The sequence below is a fragment of the Arvicola amphibius genome, chromosome 14, assembly GCF_903992535.2.
Source record: "Arvicola amphibius chromosome 14, mArvAmp1.2, whole genome shotgun sequence".
Taxonomy (NCBI): Eukaryota; Metazoa; Chordata; class Mammalia; order Rodentia; family Cricetidae; genus Arvicola; species Arvicola amphibius.
This window is the reverse complement of record NC_052060.1, coordinates 39,508,408-39,525,789: the sequence shown is the minus strand read 5'-3', so window position 1 is coordinate 39,525,789 and position 17,382 is coordinate 39,508,408.

Genomic DNA, 17,382 nt, shown 5'->3' with positions numbered 1-17,382 from the left:
TTCAGGATATATTATAGAACTATAGTAATTTTTAAAACACTATTTACTATCACAAAATAGATATACAGATCAGTGAAAAATATAGAAGACCCAAACATGAGTATTTATAATTTTAGTCATCTGATGTTTGACAAAGGTTCAAGAAAATATACACTAGGGCAAAGATGGTATTGTCAATAAACAATGCTTATTAAATTTGATGCCCACATACAGAAGTATGAAAGTAGATCCATATCTAGCACTCTATACAGAAACTAGATCCATCTGAATCAAAGACTTCAGTTTGAATCCTAAAACCCTAAAATTGCAGTACCCTACAAGACATAGAGGAAGGAAAGGACTTTTTAAACAAGTGTTCATTTGCAAAGGAATTAAAGCCAACATTTGATAAGTGGGACCTCATAATAATCAAGCTTCAGGTGGTGGCAGCACGTGCCTTCTATCTCAGGACTCAGGAGGCAGAGGCAGGCAGGTCTCTGTGAGTGCAAGGCCAGCTTGGTCTCCAGACTGAGTTCCAGGACAGTCAGGGATGCTACGCATAAAACCCCTGTCTTGAAAAACAAAAACAAACAATCAAACAAAAGGCTTCTGTACAGCTAAGGAAACAGCCAGGCAAGGGAAGATGAAACCCACCAAATGGGAATCTTTGCCAGCTATAACCTGACTGAGGATTTCAAAAACCACTTACTCAAGGGGGAAAATGACTCAGTTAAAACAACAGGATTCAAATGGAGAGTTCTCCACAGAAGAAATTTTTAAAATGGATAAGAAATAACTTAAATATTGTCATCATCTTTGGTAGTTAGGGGAGTGCTAATTTCATCTCACCCCAATCAAAATGGCTAAGGTCAACAAAAAGTTTAACACCAAATGCTGGTGACTTTGTGGAGGAAAAGGAGCACTCATTCACTGTTGGTGGGGGCACAAATTGATGCAGCCACTTTGGAAATCATTATGGGGACACTTCAAAAAGCTAAGAATAAATCTACTGTGTAACCAAGCTATACCACTCCTGAGAACTTCACCTCTGACTCTGCAGACAGACACTTGCCCAGCAATATTCTTAGCTGCCCTATATACAATAACCAAAACATAGAAACAACCTGAAAGACCTTTAACAGATGTATAGATAATGATACATATACACAATGGAATACTATACAGCTATAAATAAAAACAAAATTATGAAATTTGCAGATAAAAGCATGGACATAGAAAAGATTATAGTGAGCGAAGTAACCCAAACACATAAAGATACATTCCATGTGTTTTCTCTCATCTGTGGTTTCTAGCTCCAAATCCTCACATGTGAGTATGCATGATGGAGGAATCACAGCAACCAGGAAAGTACAAATGGATTATGGGGAGTTTTGTGCGAGAGGAATATCAGGACACAGGTGGTATGAAGTGGGAAATAAACTGGGAGGTGGCTCCACCTGAGGAGGAGGGAGAGGTCATACAGAAGCAGAAGGAGAGATGAGAAGCAAATACACTAAAGATGTTTGGTAAAGCCTTAAAGTCTCAAGGAACTATATTATTTTATATTTACCTAAAATTATACAAAATGCACATAGTGTATGTGTGTACGTGCACATTTGTGTGTGTTTGTGCATCTCTCTGTGTGTGTCTGATCTGACCTGAAAACCTCTTTCTTGTGGTCTGGCTTCCATAATACCAAAAGATACTATGCAAGCTGCCAAAGTAGGGAAGGAATTAAGCAGTCCTACCCAGCTACAACACCTACCAACTACGACAATGACCTGCATGTCAAGACAGGCATGATTGTGTAGTAATTAGCAGTTGCATGTTGGTGGCATGCAACAGCTCTCTAATTGGACTTAAGGCCCACTTAACAGAAATTAAATCACGCCTGATACTGGAAACCTTGCCAGTTTCCTGGGGCTATCAAAGTTATAAACTCTAAAAAAATAACCTACTACTACCATTTTGCAACAGAATCCCTTACCGCATTCTAAATCTTATCCCTATACTCACAGATGAGTGTAGCTGCTACCCCTCATCAGAGAAGCCTCTGTTTACAGTAAACAGAGACCATCACGGAAAACCACAACTGGACTCAAAGCAGAGGTCAACAAACCATGGGGAGCTCAGCTCCAATGAAGACATCTGCATCCCAGCCATAGGTTCAGGGAACATTGTAGAAAAGGAGGCAAAAATATTTTATAAGTCAGAATACCAAGAAGTCTGCTGTACAGTGTCTTTTCTAAAAACATCTGCACAAACAACAGCAGGGGAAAATTGCAGGATCCAACCCCTAGACAGAGAATTACAGGTTACTACTGACTTCTGGGATAAATACAATTATCTCTCTCAGCAATGAGCATCCTTATTGGACACCCAATTCCCCCAATGCCCCTCCACACACACGAAAAACAAAGTCAAAGTCAGCAGATTGTTTTATATATTTGTGCATTCACATGCATGGATTCATACATATTTCTATATATGAATGTATAAAACCTAAGAAAAATCTATCAACTTGAGAGTGAAGGAAGGCAGGAGGGGGGATTCAGTTTGGAGGGGATAGCTGGGACTGGAGTGAGAAAAAGCAGAAGGGAAAATGATTAGTTCTATTTCAATTAAAAACCTTACATGGAAATAAAACATAGACTTATTCTGAACCACAGCAGCCAATGCTGCAGCAGCAAATGAAATCTGAAAATGCAAGTGACTTCGCATGACAGCATAAGCTGGTTTAGAAGGTGTCTGTGGATGGGGACTGTGCAGTAAGTAGAAAATAGTTTGGCTTCCGGAAGCTCTAGAATTAGATATGAAAGATTTAGTAAGTGAAAAGCATCCTGGAATCCAATCCTCTAAATATTCATCTTCATTCCTACTTATTAAGAAGCCATGCCCACCAGGGAGAGATATAGTGAACAGGAAATGAGGTCATTCTGCTCTTTTTTGTTGATGTGGTCTTATTGAATATTTCCATCTGAAGGTCCAGCACTTCTTGGGAATATCCCATAATACTGAACTTGAAAATTCAATCTACAGATAGAACTACTTGGAAGGGAAATTTCTGATTCTTTACAAAACTATAAATGGGTCCTTAGCATCCTCTTTTTATGTGGTACGGGACCTTAGTCTATGGAATGATGCTGCCCACTGTTAACCTGTGTCTTCCCACTTCAGTTAACCAAAACAATGCAACATGCCAGAGGCATATTTCCATGGTGATTTTAGCCCCTACCACCATACTGTGCATTTAACCACTAAGCTGTATGGAGCTTTAAAACTATTAGGTTCTTACCCGGAAACACGTTGGACAATATCTGAAGATATTTCAAGCTTGTGCTGTTCTTTGTAACATCTCAGGAAAGTCTCTACCAACTTTATATGTTCTACCTCTATCCAGACAAGCCCCTCCACAGGGTGACCACTTTAGTAATTGATGCCTTCATCCAGACCCTGATCTGAAACGATTGTTCCCATAACTCAATTATGGGAACATAACTCTATTAGTGGGCCAAAACTACTAGCCCACTAAACCTTCTATTAATTCACTAAAACTACTTTGCCCATTTGAGGCCATGGTGTAACTTTGAATCTGGCCAAGTCTGCAATTAGTATGTAATGTAAGTCCTCCCTGCCTATTCAGAAATAAATGAAAATAGGAAGTTAAAGCAACATCAGGAAGAAACAGATGACCTTTTGACCTCCTTGGCCATTATATGTAAACATCATGCTGTCTACAACCTGAGAAAATAGTTTAGTACATGAATAGTTTCTCTCACTAGAATCTCTAACATAGCTACAGTGAACAATAAAGAAGAGAATATGCTAATTTCTGAAGTTATTTGACATAATTTCCTTCATGTGCTTTCACACGGAGTGATTGCTTATTCAAATCAAGGCTGCTCAGTTTTATTTGTGGCGTTTTGTCTGCTGACATCATAGTCCAGCAATACAAATATAAACTTAGTAAAACCATGCACCGAGTGTTTTATTTTTAATACAGCAGCAATTTCTTGGCTGGGCAATCACAGAGAACACGAAGAACCTCTAACATCTAGGGTAAATGCTGGTGACATTTTCACATTTTTCTCCAACTCGTCTTCTACAGTTTTGACTTCTCACTTAAATTGATAAGGAGGAGCCTGGTATGGTAACAGGACTGAGGCAAGGGATGGCAGTGAGAATGACAGAATAAAAAAAGGAGACATTTACAAGTGTAAATGTTTCCCATTTAAAGAGATAGTAAACCCCTTCTAAGAAAACTCAGACTTCGACAGCTCCAAAGCCATTGTCAAACCCCGTTTCCAGGTGGTTTTCCTTTTCCTACAGAGACAAGATTGTCAGGACGTCAAGCACCTGACTGAACTCTGCTCGCTGCGCTGTGAATTCCAGGCCTGAGTGTGTCATTCTCGCCATCTGTTTCCAATTTAACACGCTCTTTCTCTCCAGATAGCCTTACACATAGCGGAACACACTGTATGTGGTGACCCAACAAGGAAGGATGTGACTGCGTCGCTGAAGTTCTCCCTGTACATGCTGCCTGCGCAGGCACACGGTGGCCAGCAGCTTGCCCGATCAGGCATTCCCTCGCCGTGAGCACACACTGTGTCTTACCAGGCTGGTTCACCCTGATCATCTTACAAGACCTACAGGTGAAGTCTAGGCAACCTCATGAATATGGAATTTTTATGGAAATGAATATTAACTCTGGAATGTAGACCAATGAAGAAACAACAGATGTAAATGAGCAAGAAGGGAGAAGAAGAGGGGCCAGATGGTTAACGCCCTTGTGAAAAATGGAGATGAATTGCACCAAGATTGCCCTCTTGGTAGGAACAGAAATATTGTGGTAGGAGGAAGAATTGGTGGCCAGCTTTGTCTTTCCCTAACCCCTGTGATCCAGTTCCTTTCTGCCTTCATGCTGACTCAGAGACATGTCAGGCCCACAGTCTCATGTGTTATGGAACAAACAGTGAACTACACAACAGAAAAGTAGACCCAGCCATGAAATCACTTCTGATCTGAATGGTTGTTTGTGCTTAGAAAAATGGAGGGAGGGAGAGAAAAGGAGGGGAGTAAAATTTTAATAGCTCTTAAGATGTGGTGATTGGCTATCAAAACTCTCAGAAAGTGCCAAAAGTTGAATTTTATAAATAAATCAACATTGACCCATCCAAAATAAGAATAGAACCACACATGACTGGTACACACACACACAAAAAATCAATGAAATGATTCCTAATGATGTTCTGCTATACATTCAGACTGGAGCCTAACATAATCGTCATCAAAGAGGCTTTACTCAGCAACTTATAGTACTAGATACAGACACCCACAGACAAACATTAGGCCGATCACAGGGATTCCCACTGAAGAGGGACAGGAAGGATTATAGGAGGCAGAGGGATCAAGGACACCTTAAGACCATGACCACAGAAGCAACTAGCCAGGACTCAAAGGACAGCCAGGGAGCTTCTGAGGACCTGACCTAGATCTGCTGCATATATGTTATATGCTACGGTTGTATAGCTTGGTGTTCTTGTGGAACTTCTTCCCCTCTCTCTCTCTCTCTCTCTCTCTCTCTCTCTCTCTCTCTCTCTCTCTCTCTCTCTCTCACACACACACACACACACACACACACAAATATTTTTGTTTATCCTTTGATATCTTCATAATGAATATAATTTATTTTGATCAGATTCACTCCTTATTGCCCTCCCTTATCCCCTTCTACGTCCTCTGAACCCTTTCTTCTCAGTAAGTCTCCTCCTACATTCATAGGTTTTAAATAATTTTTTATTGATTTTATTGAGCTATACATTGTGGAACTTCTAACAGTGGGAGGGCGACTGTCTCTGACTCTTTTGCCTGCTTTTTAGGGGACCCTTTTCCTATCAGGTTGCCTCATCCAGCCTTGATATGAGGGTATGTGTCTTGCCTTGTTGTAACATAATATACCATCTTTTGGTTGATGCTCCTGGGGGAGCTGCTTCTTTCTGAAGGGAAGTGGAGGAGGAGTGGATGTGGGGAGAGAGGAGGTGGAGGGAGGACTGGGAAGAGAAGAGAGAGGGGAAACTACATTCAGGATATAATATATCAGAGAAAAATAAATAAATAAATGGATATAACTAATTAAAGAACTAAGAAGGAAGAAACCAAAGTAAATAAACTTTAAGACTTATTCATAATATCTTCCCCAACAATGCCCTTTAATGTGAAAAGGCAACTCATAAACTGTTTGTAAAAAGGGAAGAAAAGAAATAGGAAGAGGAAAAGGTGGATTTTATCACAGTTCCACTTGGTGTAAGTCCAAAGGATTTGATGAGTTATTAGTCTGTACGGCAGCTAAAGTGAAGGGATTATTTACATAATTGTTATCTCAAGTCATCCAATAAGTTCTATGTAAACATCAGTCTGACTGAAATCAGTTTATCCATAAAATGAGCCAAACAATGCTGTCTATAAAACCCCACATAGACCTCCTGGTAGACGGTGGAAGTAATTATGTGTGCTTTGTGATAATACCACACTTGTGCATAGTTGGCCGTTTCTTTCGGGTCTTAAGGCACTGACTCAGGTCCAAACCTGAAAGCTTAAGCAGCCCCTGAGTCCGGCACATCCACCTTGGCCATGTGCTACTTTGCACGTGTGAGCAATTAGAGCGTGATTTAAAGCAGCACTCCCAAGCACGTCTTTGTTTTCCACTTCCTACAAACGAAAGAAAGATGTGTTGGGCTTGGAAACCTTCTGTTTTATTTACAAATACACTTTAGAGTAAATCGTGGTCAGCCAAAAGGGCAAAAGATAGAAAGAATTGGGGACTCCAAATAGGGCAGGAACATGCTATTGTAGTTAATTCTCAGCAAGTAGATTATGACAAACATAATCTTCTTCATCAAGGGGTATTTAATAGGCAGCTTCAGAAATGCATTACAGTCCAAAATGCCACAGTCGAAAACAGATATTACTATTATAGCACTTGAATTCTAATTTATATATAATCACACTCAGAATAAATATTTTTAAAGTCAGTATAAAATATTAAGTATATCCCTTGAATTCAATTTTACATGTGTGTGTGTGTGTGTATTCTAAAATAAGTATTTTAAAAGCCAGTTTATTCCACATATTCAACTTATAGGCTAAAAATTATTTTTTTAAAAAATTAGAACAAAGAAGGAGAAAAATATGGAAGCTACAATACTTTAACAGTAAGATATTGATGTCGGGAACAGAGGAAGCGTTGAGTGAAGTCCTGAATTACCATGTTCATTGTTGGCATGGGCACAGCCATAACCAGGACCAAGAGCTCAGACTCAGAAAATCAGGCTTTTCCCATGTGGGTCAGGTTCAGAATTGACAAAGGCTTCATCCTCTGGCCCAGCTCTGAGTGTTTACTGTAGACTGACCAATGTGTGTAAAAACTATCAACTGTGGCTTCTTCCTTCCAAGACTGCTCACCTACAGAGACACAGAGACCTCTTCTCTCTCTCTCTCTCTCTCTCTCTCTCTCTCTCTCTCTCTCTCACACACACACACACACACACACACACACACACACACACACACCATTTTGGTAATAACTCTCTGGAACTCTAGTCCCCACAATAAGCTTTTTTTTCTATAAGTTATTTTGGTCATGAAGTCTTATCACAGCAAGAGAAAAGCAAATAAAAGAGTAATCTATACCTAAGTGTACAATAGTGGCACACTTATACCTCAAGGATAACCAATAGTTACCTTAATGAACTTAAGGTATACCCAATAGGACTGAATTCACTGCCGCTGCTATGAGCCTTGTAAACTATCCATGGCTAATGAGGTCATGAACCTCAGAGAAGAACCTACTACTGATACATTGCTAAACCTATATAATTCCCAACTCTACTTTAAATATCTATCCTTACATCCACAGATAAGTATAGTTCTTATCTCTCATGAAAAAGCTTCGTTTTTCAGAAGATAGAGCCCAGCATAGAAATCCACAACTGGCCAAATGCAGAAAAGAACTGACTGTGGGCTGCCCATCTCCAATTGCTATGTCTACAGCACAATCCCTCCATCTAAGGCTCAGAGAATACCGTGCAAGAAGGGGCATAAAGATTATAAGAACAGGACCGGAAAATCAACTATGAGAGGGTGTCTTCTTTATATGATAGGGAGCTGTACCCATAAAATATTAACAGTGTGCTCACCTAAACAAAACCTGCACAATGACAATACCAGTTGGCAACCAACATGGTTGTGGGAAAATCTCTCAAAGTTCTACCTATAGATGAAGAATCACATGCATTTAATAGCTACTAAAAAAGGAGAATAAGTCTTCTCTGCAGATAAGACTGATTATCTAATTCCAAGCAGCCATCCCTAAATTTGCATACGCATGAGCACTAAATGGACACAACACTGCTGTGGGACAATGGTCTGTATTCTGTCAATTATATTTTAAATAAATGCTGATTGGTCAGTAGCCAGGAAGTAGAGGCAGGACAACCAGACAGGAAGTAGAGGCAGGTTGACAAGAACAGGAGAATTCTGGGAAGAGGAAAGCTTTGTCCACAGTACTGATCCAGCCACAAAAGAAGCAAGATGTGACTGCCTCGCCAAATAAGGTACCGAGCCACATGACTAACACAGACAAGAATAATGGGCTAATAAAAGTTATAAGAGTTAATAAGAAGCCTGAGATAATGGGCCAATTAGCTTATTGTTAATGTAGACCTCTGTGTGATTTCTCTGGGACTTAACAACTTCAGGAACCAGGCAGGACAGAAAACCCTCTGACAACACAACACGGTATATTTATACATACACATTGGCTTAATTTGTATCTATTGCTGTGACAAACATCATAACCAAAAGCAACCTTAAGAGGAAAAGGTTTATTTGGTTTACACTTCCACATCACAGTTGATCACTGAGAGAAATCAGGGCAGGAACTGAAGCAGGACCCTAGAGGTAGAAACTGAAAAGAAAACATGGAGGAACATTGCTTATTGGCTTGCTCTTTATGGTTTTCTAACCTTGCTTTCTTATATAGACCAAGACTGTGTGCACAGGGGTAGCTCTGCTCCAGTGTACTGGGCCCTCCCATGTCAATCATTAATCAAGAAATATGCCATACAACTTACATATAGTCAAGATGATGACGGTCTCAATCGAGATTTCTCTTCCCTCATAACTATAGCTTGTGTCAAGTTAACAAAATATGAATAAGGACACACACACACATGTGTGTATGTGTGTGTGTATGAGAGAGAGAGAGAGAGAGAGAGAGAGAGAGAGAGAGAGAGAGAGAGAGAAACAATAAAAATGAAAGAAGGGGTCTCATGAAGTTGAAATAGCTTTCCTGGAGAAGGAAAGTGTGGGATAGAATTGGTGTAATATAATACTAACATGTCGAATTCTCAAAAACCAATAATAAAATAAATATTTTTTAAAAAAGAAATGCAGAATTGTTCCCTGTTCCCAAACCTCACAAAAGAAGTCTCTGTAATTACAAATAATAGGGACTCAAATCCTCCTAAGAATGAAATCAGTTCCTCAGAAAGCAAAGGATGTTCACATTTATTAGAAATATGGCTTCATTTTATTGCTTTTGTTTGTGTGATAGGGTGAACACTGGGGATAAAATCCAGGATTTTTCATATATTATACAAGCAGTCTACCATTGAGCAATTTAACACGGCTCTTCCGGGTAATTCTGAGATCCAGAATTGCTGTATGGCTTATCTAGCAGTGGTTATGCCATGAAACCCGAAGACAGAAGAATCCCAAATTTCAGAGGCACAAACCTCCTTCAATTCTACTAATGTTCATATTGGCCAGTTACTTTTAAAATAGGTCAACTAATGGTGACAAAACTGTATCCAGTATAGCTGTGGGCAAGATCTAGAAAGAGATGCCAATTATTTGTCTCCTTGTCCTTTCATACAAAATTCATTTTCACCTCCTTTTATCTGTAATCTTGCCAGAGATTCTCCCTTTGGTCCTTGTATTTTAATTTTCTCTGATTCACTAATCCTTTAAAAATATCTACCCATTCTTTTAGAATTTTGTATATGTACACAATGTGTTATGGTCACATCTACCCCTCATTTCCTCCCTCTAACTCCCCAGAGGCCCCCCAATGTCATTCTCTCTCTCTCTCTCTCTCTCTCTCTCTCTCTCTCTCTCTCTCTCTCTCTCTCTCTCTCCTTTTTTTCCTTTCCTTTCCTTTTGTCTTTTTCTTATTGACTGAATCCAATTAGTGCAGCCCACATGCACATGGATGTGGGACTACCCACTGGAGCAGGCACAACTTATAATGGGTAATAGTACCAAAGGAAAATGACTCTCTCCATCAGCAAACACCAAATGCAGTAACCCCTCACATAGTGGTAGGGCCATCCACTATCCATGCTGTAAATTTGACTGGCTTAATCTTATCCTGGTAAGCATGGTACTACTCATGAGTGCAATAGCCATGCCATGTCCAATAGACAGCATTTCACATCATTCCTCTTTATTCTCCAGCTCTTACATTCATATTTATTTATTTAACTTTATTTTATGTCTCTGAGAATTTTGTTCGCATGTACCTATACACTCTACATGTGTGCCTTAAGGCTGAGGAATCAGAAGAGGTTGTCAAATTTTAGAAGGCTGGCATTAGAAATGGTTGTGAGTGACCATGTGGATGCTGGGCAATGAATCTGGGTTTAGCAAGTACTCTGAAGCACTAATCCATCACTCTAGCCCCAGTCTCTCACATTCTTTATGCCCCATCTCTCATAACACACCCTGAACCTTACATGGAAGGTTGATATAGATATCCCATTTAGGGATATGTGACTCTAGTCACATATTCTCATCACATAGGCCAGTTATTAACTGCATTAGCTGCTTCCCAATGCAAAAAGAAGCTTCTTTGATTGAGGTTGAGAACATGCTAGATAAATACTTAGAAATGTATAAAGATAAATACTCTAAAGGCAGTTTGACAACAACGACATTTATCAAAATAAATTAGTAGGTTTCTCCCTAGGTACTATGACCACTCTAACCATTGGCTTTTGACCAGGTTTATAATATTAGGCATGAATTTCCTCATGGAGAGCAGGCCAGGAATTCAATAAGCGATTAATTGGTCACCCATAACATCTGTGCCACTATTGCATCAATGTGCTATGTGTAAATGCTGTATATAATCAGTTTGCATTGTTTAGAGAGTAGTGACCAAAAATACATGTTTATACAGATGCATTTCTTTAAACGTTCTGAATTTGGGGTTGGTTGAATCTGTAACTCTAGAGCCCAAGAATGCACAAAACCTACAGTGCTCATTTTCCCCTGCTTTGAATAGAGGTAGAAGTGATAAAATGGATGAATCTGACGAATTAAATTGAAGAGAAAAATATTGGGATGGAAACAATGACTACTAGAAATGGTTTGTTTTCCAACTAAATGCCTACATATAACTGTTGTTGCTGCCCCTTCTTTCTGCTTTGACTGCAAGAAGCAAGTCCTAATCCAGGAAACCCCAGTGCTATGGAGTTGAGAATCCCACATGCAAAGGCAGCATCCCAGTACCATGATGAACACTGGAACCACTGCTTTTGTCTCCAAGCCAAGGCGCCCACACAGAACTGCTTCCCTCCAGATTTCTTCCTATGTGAAAACCTTTGCTTCCTGTTAGCTGTATTGTTTGACACTAAGCAACAGTGCATACGCTTGCACACCAGGAAATTCAGGTGATAACCCAAGCTGAGACATTTGCTGTTCGGCTTCTCATGTCTCATAAAAATGCTTCCCTGATCTCATTGCCCCCGTCAACATTTCCTATCTATTCACAGATATCAGCAATTTCCTTTCTACAATTATTGTGAGAGTCTTTGTCTTTGTGTTTCATATTGACTAATTGACTAATTTTCAAACCTCAATATTTGTTCTGTGATTAAAAAAAAATTAAGCTGGGTGGTGGTGGTGCATGCCTTTAATCCCAGCAATTGAGAGGCAGAAGCAGGCAGATTTCTGTGAGTTCAAGGCCAGCCTGGTCTACAAGAGCTAGTTCTAGGACATCTAGGGTTGTTACACAGAGAAACCCTATCTCAAAAAATCATAGATATTTAGATAGATAGATAGATAGATAGATAGATAGATAGATGATAAATAGATAGATGATACAATATTAAAAATTAAAGATATGTCATATGATAGCAATTTTAGAAAAAAAGATAGGAAGACTGTTTAGTAACACTAGCACAGACTTGGAATGACATAGATAAAATGTGTTAGACCAATGGTTCTCAAGCTTCCTAATGCTGCAACCACTTTAATACAGTTCCTCATGCTATGGTGACCCAACCATAAAATTATTTTCATTGCTACCTCATAATTGTAATTTTGCTACTGTTGTGAATCATAATGCAATGTGACATGTAGGATAGCTGATGTATGACCCTTGTGAAAAGGTCATCTGGCCCCAAAGGGGTCGCAACCCACAGATTGAGAACTACTGCATTAGAGAAAAGGATACCTACCAAAGGGTAAAATAATGGCTTATTCTTGTATGTGTTGAGGTGGAACTCTACCTTAAACATTTACATGTCCCAGGCAGAGGAGGGATACTTCAAATACTGGCGTGCTGAGGAGCTGAGGTATACAGAAGGTAGACGTGCAATCAAGTCCAACTCGGGCAGAGAAAAGAAAATTCAAACTGAAAATGCACCTCAGGATTAAGAGACTAGGAAACCAGAAGATGGATTATAACATCTGAGAATAGAGAGGATCCCAAGCTGAAGATAAATTTACTCTTTAAATCCCTGGGATCCCTGCAAGGATTCTGAAAATACCCTGCCTGCTTCCTCCAAGACAGACAGACATTAGCATTATGCAAGTGGGGAAATTAAAATGAGACAAAGCCAAACAAAATGAAAGGGAGACTTCCCAAAATGTTGGCTAGAAAATGAGCTTTATAAAACTTTATAATTCAGCTTTATAAAACTGAATCTGAGAGACATGAAATATATGTGCTTACTCTATCTAGTGTTTCTCTGGATCTGTGATAAACTACTGACCGAACCATCTTAGGGGAGGAAAGGGTTCATTTGGCTTATACTTCCATGTGACAGTTCATCATCAAGGAAAGTCAGAGCAGAAGTCTGAAGCAGAGACCAGGATGCAATGCTGCTGTTTACTGAACTGAGCTCCATAGCTTGCTCAGCTTTGCTTTCTTATACTATCCAGGACCAACTGCCTGGGGATTGTACTGCCCACAGTATGCCGGACCCTTCTACATCAGTCATTAATTAAGAAAAATGCCTCACAGACTTGCCTACACATGGACCAATCAATCGAACAGAGGGAATTCTCCAATTGAGGCTCCTCTTCTGGAGCCAACAACAAATGAACCGGCATCATCCCTCTTCAGGAAACAGGGCTAAAATCAGTCCAGAAACTATTATAAGACCTTGGAGGAGACCTTTTAACTAAATTGTGGCAAACAGGAAGAGATGTCTCCTGCTATCACTCAAAGAAAGGCACCGCAGCATTGCTCCTGAAGCAGGGAGCTGCAAGGCAGTAGGAAGGAGTAGCTCCTGCTTTGTGTGCAATTCTGAAACCAAGCAAAACAAAGCACAAACCAGGCCGCCTCTGTTTCATGCCTACCTCCCCTGGGGCTCATTCTCTGTACCCTCTTCCTTGAGAAAAATCTAAGACATCACCAACAAGGAAACAAACTGCAGGCACAAGAATTCCAAATTCTTAACTTTCTTTGTTCTTGGTCTATCTTGTTGAGATGTAGAAAGTAAAGTAAGGGTGACCTTACTGGCGACCTTATTAACGTATCCTGGAACAGAAATACTATTGTCTGCATGATGGCCACTCCTCTAAGCAGTTAGCACATGGAATTATCTTGTAGATTGTCTCATAGATGTCTCATAGGTAACAACTGCTCTCTCTACCTGAGCAATGAGAATCAGAATGGAGAGCTTACACACCTTGTAGAAGAGACAGCAGGGTTCCACTAAGGCTCCATTTATTCAGGTTGTCAGTCACAAAAGTCCTCATTCTGAAGCTATTCTTCTGGTAGAAGCCCCATCTTTACAGCCACTCCAACTACTCCAGAAAAAAAAAAAAAGAACACAACAAATTACATGTGACAATGTGTCACCAGCTGGTAATTCTACAACAAGTAGCTGCACTTTGAAAGGGTCGTATTTTATTAGCACTCTTAACACTTTGAATGAAGCCACTGTTTGTGACTTAGCTCTTAGGTCAACACTGGCATAACGGATTTTTTTCTGCTAACCTGTGCGTCAAAAACAGAATTAGATCTTCACCTGTCGAGTCAAGATTCTTACTACGTCTTAGGGAAACGTAAGGAAAATTGTCTATGCAAAGCCTCTTCTTTGTATTTTGAAAAGATTTTAGTTTCCATTATATATGCGATGAGGGTGTTATGCCCAAAGAGACCAGAAGGGGATGGAAATACCTTGGAAGTGGAGTTAAAGGAGGTTGTAAGCCAACTGGCTTGGGTGCTGGCAACAGGAAGGGCAGGACTTGTAAAAGGTGAATAATAAGAGAAAGACACTAGGGGATGTATTGGAACTTGGTCTCTTTCTCCTAGATTCCTGGGCACCGGTGAGGTAAACAGAGTGTCTGCAGTGGGTTCCTGCCATGAACACTCTGCGCGAAACACCCTGAGCCAGCCACTAAATGGAGCCTTTGAAACCGTGAGCTGAGATGAGCCTTCCCACCCAGCAAGTCGATCAGTTTTTCTCAGTAGTTTTTCGAGCTGCATTCCATCACTGAGTGGATTGGCATATGCAATAACCTTTGACATAATTCACAATTTTAAGTATATATGCTTAAGTAAAACCAAAGTGTTAACTATATTTATTACTTACTCATCCCTTTCTATATACTGGAATACTCTACGAAGTATTCATTATTTCACTCAGTCCTTATGACATTACTATAAGTAGATTTTGTTATCCCAGTTGTTGTTTTTTTTTTAAGAAAAAAGCACCTAAAAATGTAGGGGGGGTGTTAAGTAGTCTGTGCATTGTTTAAAGCAGTGGTTCTCACCCTTCCTAATGCTGTGACCCTTTAAAACAGTTCCTCATGTTGTGGTGACCCCCAACCATACAATTATTTTGTTGCTGCTTCCTAACTGTAGTTTTGCTACTGCCATGAATCATAATGTAAATATCTGTCTTCTGATGGTCTTAGGTCAACCTCGTGAAAGGGTTACACAACCCTCAAGGGGGTGGCGAACCACAAGTTGAGTACACCTGGTTTAGAGGGCCCTCTCTAGTCCATATGTTTATAACCATATATATAGTTAGGCTTTTACCCTAACCTTAGGGCCCCATGCAGTGTGGCAAAGATAAGAAACTGAGAGACTGGCCTCTTGGTGAGGTTGATCTCACACCAACCCCTGCCCTTCAACGATAATGGAGACTATCTCACAGTGCACATGCATCCATAGCAGCAACTGTCTAGAACTGTCTGGCAGAAGGAGAACAGAAATGAGAGATTTCACAAGAGTTCTCAGAGCTTCTACCTAAAAGGAACATGCATCATTTCTACTTGCTGATGTAATTCAGTCCAGGTGTGAGTCCAGTGCCCACTAAGCAGAGATGTAAAATCCTCGTAAGGAAAACAGAACACAGAGCTGATGAGTTGTCTCAGCGATGACCGGAGGACGCAGCACCCATGTAAATCCACAATGTTGACACCTGCAGTGTAACATTCCATGAGAAGGTAGGAGACAGAGATGAGAGAAACCCTGGAAACCCTGCGGACGCTATAGTGAAGAACAAGAGATCCTGTCTCAAACAAGACAGATGGCAAGAACTGACACCTGAGGATGTCCTGACTTCCACATACACACTGTGACATGCACAAACACACATACACACATGTACTCAGGCACACAAATATGCACAGTTGTATACACATGCATTCACATACACAAAAATTAAAAAAAAAAAACACAGCACAGCCTTTGAAACAAAAACTGCAACCCCAAACTCTTTCTTGCTTCCTCTTTCCATTCCTCTGCCTTACTTCAAACCCTCTCATTCAGCATCTCTATCCACTGGTCTCTCTAGCTTCAGACTCACCCCTGTATCTCGTCCTTTGTCACAATGTGCTACTGCTCTCCACCCCCCACTCTCCCAGCCCGCCACCCCCATCTCAGTGCTTGCCAGACGCGCATCTGCTAAATGAGTGTCCTCAGTTAAGTCTGGAGATTTTCTCCACAAATAGCTCCAACTGCCCCGGTGTCCAGGGACCTACCTCTCTGGCATTAGTTTACATAGGTATTTCCTGAATCTACTGAGTGACTTGAGTCTGACTCTGAAACGTGCATTCCATACTCAGCAGCAGAGGGCCTGAAGGAGGGAGGGGTCTCTGCTATGGGGTAACCATGCGGTCTAGTTAAATGCGAAGTTAACTGAAGAGACCATGCTTTAAGGAACACAGCTTCTACTTCTAATTCCTCGTGCCTGCCTGTTCTGCATCCTTGTCATGCATGTAAAAGAAATGGCCAGGATATGACCTGTGCTGTTTTTATGTAGAAAGGATAAACGTATTTTGTCTTGCTGAAATCTCTGTCACTTTTAAGACTTGCTTTGAGATAGCCGTGCCTTCGTGCAGATCTGTATAATCGCCATCAAAAAGTTTACAACATTACCTGATTTGTTTATAGTGTTCATATAAAACTGCTTTAACTTATGCAGTAAATGTGTCATTTGTCAGATCTAAAAGGATTGGACTCATTATTCTGAAAGGGTGCACATGACGACCTTAAAATGAGCATTTTTTTAGTACCAATTAGGGATTCAGACATTTCCTCAGAAAATAGGGTATTGGTTCTTTGATGTTTCTTCTGCGGTTCAGACCCATGTATCTCTACCCCATCAAACATACACTCTCGGGGACCCCTTAGTCACCCCACATGTCTAATCATGCCAATCATTCCCTAGCTAGTATATTCTTACACCTTCGCCCATAACCCTCACCCCCACATTAGTCACACTCACTCCAATACTCTAGGTTAAAATCTGGGAGCCAAATTGACTCTGACCCAAATCACCTCAGTTATCAAAATTTCTCACCGTGTGTACTTTTCAAAGATACCAATACCTGCCATCTCTAACAATGTCCTGCATTAGATCTCACTACATTTCAACCAGCCTTATCGCTGGGCTTGTTGGTGCACGGTGTGATATTTATAAAATGCAAATCCTTTACAGATTTTACCACTTGAACTTCTGTGGTTCCAATAGCTACCATTTATCAAGCCTAGGCCAGAACCATTTGATGAATATCTCATGTAAAAATTAACTTCTCATAACCGCCATGCAAGGGGATACTCACAGTATTTATAACTAGATAACAAGAACATGCACAGAA